A 10323-nucleotide genomic window follows, 5' to 3' on the forward strand; every position below is an offset into this window, starting at 1 on the left:
TCAACTAATCTCATTGGACTTTGAAGATAATAACTATATAATTAATCCTAGTACTCCTAAGAAGACTCAAACTGACTAACGATGCGAGTTGAGTTGATTCCAGGGGTGTAAACGAGCTGAATCAAGTAGTAGGTCAGCCAAGCTCGACTCGAAAAAAAATATATAAGTTAAGCTCGAATATTTTTTGATTTATCGAGCTTGAGCTTGATGCTCTGCTCGTTTATGGACAAAAATCGATTAACTTGTTTATTGGTTCAAACACAATAACTTTTTTTTTTAATTTTTATATATTTATGAACATATAAGCATATTTGGCTCGGGAAAAAAATGTATGCTTGAATAGCTTGGCTCGACACGAAAAATAGAATCGAGTTTTTGAATGAGTTGAGTCAAATATTGGTGTTATGAAACTCGATCAGCTCGTGAAATTAAGAGTTTTTTTTTGTGTTCGAGAACGACTCGAGCTTGAGAATTATTAAGTCTGAGTTCGAGATAAACGAGCTTGAGCTCGAGTAGCTCGTTAAAAACTCGATTTGTTTACACCCTAGCTGACCCTCAAGGTTTGGTCCAACCTACTGGTCCTATAAAAGTTTGCTACCCCAGTCGTATATCTCTTCACAACTATTAGTCTATATAATTGTTAAGTGCATTTTATGCACCTAACTCTGTATTTTAGTTGTGTCTTTTATGCTTTATAGTCCTTAGTTTAGTTCTTTCGTGCCTTTTTATTGTTTTTTCTGTTTCTTTCTCTAATCATGGTGAAGAAAGAAGAGAAACGTCAAGTTAATGAGGAGGAGAAGCCATTGGAAGAGAATTCAAAAGGACATGGTTGCTGCCCATGCTTCACAGGCATGAAAGTCTGCTTGGCAGGGTGGAAGTTTCTGCCACGGTTTCACTGGCATGAAGATTTCTTCACGATCGTGAAACACTGCTCGTGAAACAAAACTTTATTTCCTGTTGCACTTTCACGGGCGTGAAAGGTTCTTCACGACCGTGAAAGGCGTCTCGACTAATTTATTTTTGGGCTTTTCTGTGGGCTTTTTGGCTTACATATTTAAATCCCCTTTTAGGTTTTCTTAGGAATTTTTATGGGAATTCGATCTTAGCTCTCTCTGAAACTCTTAGTCTACTTTTACGTTTCTTGGGGAAGAAGATCATTGGATTTGAAGCGTAGGCCATTGGAGATCGATTCACATTTGGTATATAATCCATATACAAAGTTTGAACAAACATAAACAACAAAGTGTCTCCTAGAAACTATATTTTTCATCGACTCACAAGAACAACTCATGTTAAAGATAGAAATTTTGGGATCACTTGAACAAAACGATTATAGCTCAACAGAATTTTCATTTTTGCAAATCTAATAAGATTTCTTTTCCCCATTAAGATTTTTTTAAGTATATAATATTTATATACGGCAAATGCAACGAATAAACTCACATGCACTCCTCATCTATGGTGATGTTTGAATCCCTGACCTCCTAGAAGGCCAAAGACCCTTTGGTAAGATTATGGACAATACAACACGGATTTTGATATATGCCAAAAAAATCAACAAAAACTTTCGATGTTCGAATCCAAAGAAAGTATTTTCAAAACAGTTTAAGAATCAAATCTGTAAAACCCAAAAATTTCGAGGAATAAATAATTTATCTTTATTATTATTTTATTTCTATTTATATATATATATGTTAAATAAAAATAGAAATTAAAATAAGTTTAAAAATCGGATCAAAAGTGAAAGAAAAGGTCAAGACAGGGGTGAAAGTTGTAAATTTGCGATAGTTAAGGGGTTGGGTCAGATGTAAGCAGGTCCAAATCAAAAGGACCTGTTTTGTAAATATGCATCAGACCTGCAAATTCAGAAGTGCGAAAACGACCTCTGTTGGGTCAGATGTGAGCGGGTCCAAATCAGAAGGACCTGTTTTGTAAATATGCATCAGACCTGCAAATGCAGAAGGACCTGTTTTGTAAATATGCATCAGACCTGCAAATGCAGAAGGACCTGTTTTGTAAATATGCATCAAATCTGCAAGTTCAGAGATACGAAATCGACCTCTCCTTTGAAGCTCCCTATTGGTCTGATTATTCAACTATTACAATAAAAATCTCAATATACATATAGGCTACACTTTGCTCTAGAGTTTTCATCCAAACTTTCGTTGAGAATCTGGAGAGAAATCGGAGGTCGAAAGCCCCCATCCGAAATCTTCGTTTTTCGTCGATTAGAGGTAAAATACTCAACTAGCATTCATGTTCTTTTATGGTTAGCTTCGTTTTTAGGTCCTCTATGAAACCTTAGTAGCCTTATGTCTCAGATTTTAGTTTTTGAATGTCAGATTATATTCTAAGTCTGGTTAGTGAAACCAGAGGCTCTGGTCATGAAGACCAGAAGCTCTGGAAGAGAGACCAGATGGACTCTGGTCCTGTGTTAAAATATATTCTAAGTATGGTTAGTACAACCAGATGCTCTGGTCATGAAGACCAGAAGCTCTGGAAGAGAGACCAGAGGGGCTCTGGTCCTGTGTTAAAATATATTTTAAGTATGGTTTGGTTCAACCAGAGGCTCTGGTCGTGAAGACCAGAGGCTCTGGTCGTGAAGACCAGAAGCTCTGGAAGAGAGACCAGATGGGCTCTAGTCCTGAATGTCGAATTATATTCTAAGTCTGGTTAGTACAACCAGAGGGGCTCTGGTCCTGAATGTTGAAATATTTTTTAAGTGTGGTTTAGAACCAGAGGCTCTGGTCGTGAAGACCAGAAGCTCTGGAAGAKAGACCAGAGGGGCTCTGGTCCTGAATGTTGAAATATTTTCTAAGTGTGGTTTAGAACCAGAGGCTCTGGTCGTAAAGACCAGAAGCTCTGGAAGAGAGACCAGAGGGGCTCTGGTCCTAGATGTTGAATTATTTCTAAGTATGGTTTACAACCAGAGGGGCTCTGGTCAATACAACCAGAGGGACTCTGATCAATACAACCAGAGGGGGCTCTGGTCAATACAACAAGAGGGGCTCTGGTCCTAAAGGACTTAAAGAGTCCAGAGGCTCTGGTCATTACAACCAGAGGCTCTGGTCGTCCATAGAGGCTCTGGACTTCTTCCAGACTTAGCCGTTTTAGCACAAACGGTGTCTTTAGAAGTTCCATCCTTAGCGTTGATGTGAGGAACGTTCTTAAGCATAGTTGACCAAGGTTGACCCCAGCCGACGTAGTTGACCGTAAGTTGACTTTTATGTTAGCCCTTGGGAGAAATTAATCATTTATATGCTATTTGCTATTAAAAATTGTAGGTTGCCAGTCAGCAACGTTAGTTAAGCAATCTACGTTATTAGGTGAGTCTTCATGAGATTTCACTGGGATGCATACCTACGTACAAATTATTTTTGCATGATATGAATTATTGATGTGTACGTATGCATGATATTTCAATTACATACATGTTATGATATATTTTACATGTATGTTATTTTGTGAATGGTTGCATGCTATGTGTTTAATCAGTTTTCGAATAACTCTAGCATGCTATTCCATATTAAAGTTTGATGATTCAAGGGTGGGCATTTGACCAGTAAGTCACGACCAGTATAAGACACTACCCGGACAAGTGGGTGATCATTTAAGATTGAAATATCAACCCAGGGCGTGTTTGTGACTAAATGACCCATACCCGACTAAACGTTATATGAGATCTTTTATTTTCAGTGTCTTACAGATATATTTTCTACAAGCTGTGACTTTTATTATAAAGCATGCATATATATATATATATATATATGTCAAGATATGATTTTACTCACGCAAACCATGAACTCACTGATCTTTATAAGCTGACTATAGTATGCATCTCAGGGCCAGGTAGTTCGAGGTTGGATAAGGGCAAAGGACACGCTTAGAGAGTTGTTAATTATCATCTTATTTTTAGTCTCTTGTCTAGTAGCGTTGTGTTGATCTTTTGTAACTTAACCCGGTATGCGGTGGGTTAGAACTTAAGTTAATTTTTGGGCGATTCAAAGACTTCCGCTATAAACGGTTCAAACGGTTTTATTTTAGCCGTCTTTTGGAGTATTTATTTAGAAATTTGTTTCAGGTTACGTGACATTCTCAAAAAAAAAATGAGGGTGTTACAAAATCGACCAAAACAATTTCAAACAGAAAATTTGATTAGATCAAGTATGAATAATTTGCAATATGGAAAGCGATTCAAAGAAAGAATGAAAATCAACAAACGCATAATTTAATCCCCAATCTTTTACCCCAAAAAAAATCCCTACTCGATTCGACCTCACAAATTAACTAAGGAATGAACGATGACTTACAATGATCGAGAGATGTAAATGGTGAGGGACTGCTAGATGTCATCCATGGCGGTTCGGATGAAATCGATATAAGGTTTATATAGTGGGGCAGATGCATATTTTAAACCCTAATATCAAATACTTGTTTCTAATTGGATATCTTTTGATCCATCGGATTGATATCCATTACGGTTTCTTCACCGTTCATTTTAACCTATTCATTGAATAAAAACGTGTTTTAGCAGTTTAGTTTAGTGCCCCAATTCCTTCTCTCAGTGACGGACCTATAGTGGTGCATAAGGTGGTACGTGCCACTGTATTATTCCTCCATCGAAGGGTGAAAAATTTTAGGTTCGTGAAATGTGTAACCGTATTAATATGTTGTGTGCCACCGTATGTATTCTGGAACTACAATGAGAACAAGTTTTATTTGGTAGAGTTGGTTTGCAAGACTTTTATTTCACATTAGACCCAAGTTCAAATTGTGTTAGTGTCATTTTCTTAGTTAAATGATGCCACCGTTTGAAAAAAAAATTATGTATATTTGTTTCTTATAGTCAAATGGTGCCACCGTTTGAAAAAAATTATGGGTCTGTCCCTGCTTTCTCTTGTTCTTTGTTTCTCACTTTCTTGTTCAATGAACAACCCCACCTACATTTTTTGTTCATTTCGTTTATCGTGATACAAATTACCATTGTTTATAGCTCTAGAGCTCCTTAGAAACACGTATACGTAGAAAAGTTGAGAGTTGAGGGAGAATTCATCCCTTGAATCGAGCTACGGTATTTCAAGAACTTGAGGTAATAATAGTTGGTAAACTTCAATTCTATATGTTAATCCTTTCAAGTTAACGATTTATGAAAAAAGTTGATTATGAACAAAGTCGATTATGAAAGAACCGACTGATTTTGTTTCAAATAACGTTAGAAGAGAACGATTTTATTAAGTAAAATTTGTATGTTATTTTGTCATTTCAAGACAATTTTTTTTAACTTCAAAGGCTTTTAACACATGGTCGGAACCTTTATATTTTGTTTTATTTGTTACTCATCCAATTGATCTATACACTACAACAAAATCGGGTTTATATAGGGGAGCGATCAAATGCAAACCACTCAATTTGTACAAACCGTGCAAACCGCATTCAACCAATCATAATTTTTCATTTTGTTCATTTTTTTGTAATTATGAGAGGTTGATTAATCATTTTTATTGTGGAGGGTGTTAATCATAGATATNAAATTACCATTGTTTATAGCTCTAGAGCTCCTTAGAAATACGTATACGTAGAAAAGTTGAGAGTTGAGGGAGAATTCATCCCTTGAATCGAGCTAGGGTATTTCAAGAACTTGAGGTAATAATAGTTGGTAAACTTCAATTCTATATGTTAATCCTTTCAATTTAACGATTTATGAAGAAAGTTGATTATGAACAAAGTCGATTATGAAAGAACCGACTGATTTGGTTTCAAATAACGTTAGGAGAGAACAATTTTATTAAGTGAAACTTGTATGTTATTTTGTCATTTTAAGACAATTTTTTTTAAACTTCCAAGGCTTTTAACACATGGTAGGAACCTTTATATTTTGTTTTATTTGTTACTCATCCAATTGATCTATATACTACAACAAAATCGGGTTTATAGAACACTCCCAATTTCTAAGTGTCCTAATAGACCTCTTTATAGGACTTAGTTTATAAGACCAAAGAAAATAAAGTGTTCTATCTAAAGATATTGTAATAAATTTATATGACGTTTTTTGACGTCGTAATAAGTTTTTTAGGACACTTTTAATATAAAGTTTCTCATTAGCAACTTTATATGACACTATTTGAAAAAATGTCCTATAAGAACAAATGTCCTATAAAAATTTGAGTTTATAAGACACTTTCTCCAAAGTGTCCTATATAAAGTTGCTAATGCGACATTTTGTATTAAAAATATTCTAAAAAACTTGTTAAGACGCCCAAAAGCGTCATATAAACTTATTACTACACCTTTAGATAGGACGCTTTATATTTTGATCTTATAAATTAAGTCTATAAAGTGGTCTATTAAAACGTTTAAAGATTGGGGGTGTTCTGTAAACCCAATTTTATTGTAGTGATAGTGTTGAGTACGGTAGGGGCAGAGGGGCCGCCTTTTCACATCAGGTAATTTCATCTAGATCCGACAAAAAAGCATTTGTTCATTGTATACTACTAATTAGAAAAGTATTTCTTAATCAATCAGCTACATATACACAATTACATCCAGCAATATTCAATCAACAAACTCACTTTACAAGGCCACTCATTAGCCATGGCTACAAAATAAACCAAACCAAACCAAACCGTCGTCGGAGCAAACTTTTGTTGGGGGAAAGTGTCATCATCAACAAAACCAACACATCTGAAACCAGTTTTAAGGATATGGGGGGTGTTTGAGATTGTTTATTTGAAACAACTACAAAAGCACTTATCGACTTATTATAAGTCATAAGGGTTTAACTTCTTTAAAAACTCTTTATTACCGGTTTGGCACCGTATAAGTTGTTTATCCACAACACTCAAAAGTGCTGGTGTCACACCTAAATAAGTCAATAAGTTGTTTTTATAAGTAATCTCAAACACCCGCATAAAATGTGTATTTATAAAGATAACATTTTTCCTTTCCTTTCCCTCCTGTTTCAGAAGATCGATGGAAAAAGAACGTCTTTTCGTTTTCTTCTTAATCGACAACATCAAAAAGACGATATTTTTCCTTTTCTTTCTTCCACCTCCCCCCGACTCCTTTGCTCTTCTTTTCTCCTCAAATTCCAGAACACCGCATAGGGGATGGCGTCGGGTGTTCCAAAACCTCTAAGATACGTTGTAGATCCTTATGAAATGCCATGAACATCGACGACGTAACAAGATCCATTTTTCGGTACCTTGTCGCAAGTGTTGAACTGCAATAGAAATTATAAGTTTGAGCAATTAGAAACAACCTACAAACTATTTTTCATGGATTCACAAGAACCAATTCATGTTGAAGATAGAAGTTGTGGGGCCACTTGAACAACACGTTCAGGGTCGTCCCAATCTTTTTGGTGGACTGTTACACTGTACATGTGCTAAAACTATAAATCGTCTGAAAAGAGTAATAAATGAAATTAAAACTTCCATATCATATTAAAAATCTTACAAATTAGAACAACAAATTTTTTTAAACGACAAAGTGAAAAGAATATCAAAGAGCCACTTTTGATTTCAACAAAAATTAGATTGGTTAACCACAAGGGTGGTGTCTGATTGGTTTGAGTTTGGCTCCAAAGGTCAAAAGTACCAAGGGGTCTCAGTTTCAAATCCAAAGAGAAATAAAAATCCTCTTGTGGCCACGGAGGTTTAAATGCGGTGACTCCGGGCTATCTGCAAAGCAGGTGGTCGTCCTGGGATTAGTCAGCTCGCATAGCGGATTGGATATCCAGGTTAATAAAAAATATTAGATAGGTTTTCATTGAGGTGTGTTCACATTTAAGGCCATATATACCTGGGTCTAGTTTCATAAGTAAAATTTGGCCCCAAAATTTTTTGCTCTGTTCAAGATTTAACATGCTAATAGACAGCCATGAACACGATTGTAGCTTAATGGATTTTCGTATTTGCAAATCTAATATCTCTTTTCCCCATTAAGATCACAGACAACACAACAAGGATTTTCAATATATGCCAAAAAAATCGGCCAAAAACGTTTAGTAATTTCAAATCAGTTTAGGAATCAAATCGGCCAAAAAAAATTCAAACAAGAGTTTGATTAGATACGGTATAACTCATTTGCAATCTAAACGGAAAATATCCGTACACGAAGGGACCACATAAACTAGAGGAAAGAACGATCGCTTACAGTGATCGAGAGATGTAAATGGTGAGCAACTGTTGGATTTCATCCATGTCGGCTACGATGAAAACTATGCAAAACTAAAATGCAGAAGTGGGTTTATATAGGGACCGGAGGCATATGTTTTTAACCCTAACTAGAAGAGTACTCACACAATGCAACGAGATATCTTAATTTTAGTGTTTCGTTTTATTCATTTTCTCTGCGGGTATAATACAGCTTTATGTGGTTTTAAAAAAAATATTTTTAAATTTGAATGAAATATAAATTTAAAAAAGAAAAAAAATATTGATATTAATATTAAATTAATTATTTAAAAGGTTTCGTTTTCCATATAATTTCTGTAATATAATTTTTTATTATAATTAATTTTAGATTTAATAATAAAGTTATTTATTTTTATTTAATAATATAATTTTTATAAGAATGATAACAAAATATTCTGTTAAAACTCAATCATTATCCTAATTATATTTTAATTTTTTATATTTAAAATGAGATGTTTATTTACAATTAGTTACACAAATTCAAAAATAATGCTTTAACAAGTTGTATTTACGCATAATTTACTTGTAATATTAAATTTTAAGTAATATGTATAGATAAACAGTACTTTATACATAAAAAATGATTTTTAAGAGTTCTTCTCAAATGTTTTATAATATAATATACATCTCAAATACTTGTTTCTGATCGGTTAGCTTTGGATCCAACGGATTGATATCCATCAAGGTTTCTTCACCCTCTATTTTGACCTACTTATTGAATAACATGTACAATAAACCCTTTTTTTTAAAATAAAATAAACGATTTCTTTTTCTTTTAAAAATATTTTTTTTTTTGGTATTTAGCAACGAGATATCGTCGTTATATCTGAGGTGAGTTTTTGATACACTGTAAAATTTCCCCTGAAAAATACCGTTGTTAGTTCCTTTAAACTTATTTACTGCTACAACCTGTCACATTTAAATCTAGTCTTCAGCTACAATTTAGTTGTCTTTGTAGGAAGAAAATACAAATTCCACAATGATCTATACTATATTATAAAGCATTTGACAAAAACTCTAAAAAACTACTATTTATGAGTAAAGTACTGTTTATTAATGTATATTACTTAAAACTCAAGATTGCAAGTAGATTGTGCGTAAGTATAATTTATTAAAGCTCCATATTTATATTCGTGTAATTAACTGCAGATAAACATTATCAAATACAGGATAAACATCTAATTTTAAATATAAAAAATCTAAAATATAATTAGGATAATTATTGAGTTTTAACAGAATACTTAATCATTATCTTTATAAAATATTAAATCAGAAATAAATTATTTCGTTATTAAAGGGGTGTTTGAGATTGCTTATAAAAACTGTTTTTTAACTTATTTCAGTCTGACACCGGTGATAAGCTGTTTTCTGGTGTTTGGATAAGAAAAAAATTTGTTTATACCGGTGCCAAACCGGTAATAAGTTGTTTTTGATAAGTTAATCATTCATGACTTATGAAAAACTGCTTATTACCAATTTATAATTTTAACCATGTTTTATTTAACTCCGGTTGATACCACATAAGTTAATAAGCACTTTTACAAAAAAAAAAAAAAAAAAAACATAAGTTGTTTTTAATAAGCAATCCCAAACACCCCCTAAACTTAAATTAAATTATAATAAAAAAATAAATTACATAAATAATGAGAACTTTTAAATAGTTGATTTGGTATTAACATTGATATATTTTTTTTTCAAAATTTTATAATATCTTTAAATTTATATTTTATTCAAAAATAAAATCATTATTGTTTTTTTGAAAACACATAAAATCATATTATAACATCGACAGAGACAAATAATAAAATAGAACATTAAAAACGAGTTGTGTCTCGTTGCATTGCTCGGTACTCTTCTAGTATATGATACGAACACATTTACTCCTGTGTCCACTAATCAATGTTTTGGAAATTAAAATGGTTTATTAGCGGATGCAGAAAAATTTTCATTTGGTTGAGTTGATCAGTAGCGGATGCAGAAAAATTTATTATAGGGGCATGATATAAGATAAAAATCAATGATTTATCTTTATCAATGGTAACATTTTCATTTGCCTACAAAATTACAAAATTAACCTAATATTATGTAATATTATATTGAACCATAATAATCATATATTATATTATAT

This window comes from Cynara cardunculus (genome assembly GCF_001531365.2).
Source record: "Cynara cardunculus var. scolymus isolate 2C chromosome LG 1, CcrdV1, whole genome shotgun sequence".
NCBI classification, from domain to species: Eukaryota; Viridiplantae; Streptophyta; class Magnoliopsida; order Asterales; family Asteraceae; genus Cynara; species Cynara cardunculus.